Consider the following 1,835-nt stretch of genomic DNA (forward strand, 5'->3'; position numbering starts at 1 on the left):
TCAGAGACAGTGCGATTGGCACAGGACAGAGCAGAGTTTAGGGCTGTTGTACATAGGGTCGCTATGAGTCGCAAGCGACTCGACGGCACATAACAACAGCAACAATGTGGATCAGGGCATGTTTTTATAGTAAGGGTCTATAGGGAGGGAGGGAAAGGACATTCCATTGTGGTTTAGCCAAGTGGGTGGTCTTCTTGCGAGGGAAGAGAGGGGCACTCCATGGTGGTTTAGTCAGATGGTCGAGGATGTTCACTCCCTTGGTTGACATGTTGCTATTCTTTGAATCCTTCATTCTCTCTTTGACCTTAGTCCTGGCCTGATATCCCAGCCTCTTTAGTGAGACAAAGGGCGACATACTTTTCTTAGCTATTTCCTGCAGAACAAGGGTGAAGATCTGAGGCTCAGAGGCTGGATTAAGATGACCCAGGACCAGTAGCCAGGGGAAAATATGGATGTCCCAGCAGCTGATTTAAACTGGTCATTTCTTTTATCCTGTGAAGTAAGAATTTAAAAAGGCAGTGAGTGACAGTATGAAGAGCTACTTAGGGCTTGAGATTTGAGTGAAATGAAGAGTAGTGGGGGGACCAATTAGTAACAATATGAAGAGATACTTAGGACTTCGGATCTGAGCGAGCCAAAGAGTAGTGAGGGGAGCAGTTAGTAACAATTTGAAGGGCTACTTAGGGCTTGGGATTTGAGTGAAGTGAAGAGTAGTGGGGGCAGGGGAATTAGTAACAATATAAAGAGTTACTTAGGACTTGGGATTTGAGTGAAATGAAGAGTAGTGGGGCCCATCAGTTGAGAGGTGTAGGAGGTCTGCTCAGTGAGAAGATAATGTTAGTCTCCAGAGAGACACCATTGCTCTTCAGTACTTTGGAGAGGTCCCTAACCGCAGACTTTCCTATGGCAATGCGCCTTTTAATTTCCTGGCTGCTGCCTGGTCTGTGAGAGGGTGTGGCTTTAAAATACCTTAGTGGGGGGACCCAACAGAGTGTGGAAACTACAGAACAATATCATTGATTTGACATGCAAGCAAATTCTACTGAAGATTATCCAAAAACGACTGGAACAGCACATCAGCAGAGAGCTGCCAGAAGTCCAGGCTGGGTTTAGAAGGGGTTGTGGTACTAGGGATATTGTAGCTCATGTCAGATGGATCTTAGCTGAAAGCAGGGAATACCAGAAGAATGTATATCTGTGTTTCATTGATTATGCAAATGTATTTGACTATGTGGATTATAACAAACTGTGGCTGACTCTGAGAGGAAGGGTAAGCCCAGAACATTTAATCGTGCTAATGTGAAACCTATACTTGGACCAAGAGGCAGTCGTCAGAACAGAGCAGGGTAACACCGCATGGTTCAAAATTTGGAAGGGTGTACACCAGGGATGCATCCTGTCTCCATACCTTTTCAACCTGTGTGCAGAGAAGATTATCCGAGAGGCTGGGCTCTAGGAGGAGAAGTGTGGTGTCAGGATTGGTGGAAGATCTATTATCAATATGCGTTATGCAGATGACACAACCCTGCTTGCCGAAACTGAGGAGGACCTCATGCACTTGTTGTAGAGGGTCAAAGACTGCAGTCTTCAGTATGGACTGAGGTTCAATGTCAAGAAGACAAAGATTATCACCACTGCGCCAATTGGTAGCATCAGGATGGATGGTGAAGAGATTGAGATTGTTCACAGCTTCAGTTTGCTTGGCTCTTAGCACCAGCAGCCAGGAATTCAAAAAACGCATTGCGATGGGAAAGTCTGCTGTTAGGTACCTCTCTAAAGTACTCAAGAGCAATTGTGTCTCTCTGGAGACTAAGGTGCCCCTGATACAGGCCATG

Source organism: Elephantulus edwardii, unplaced genomic scaffold, assembly GCF_000299155.1.
Source record: "Elephantulus edwardii isolate Elephantulus edwardi_28Jun2011 unplaced genomic scaffold, EleEdw1.0 scaffold00470, whole genome shotgun sequence".
Taxonomy (NCBI): domain Eukaryota; kingdom Metazoa; phylum Chordata; class Mammalia; order Macroscelidea; family Macroscelididae; genus Elephantulus; species Elephantulus edwardii.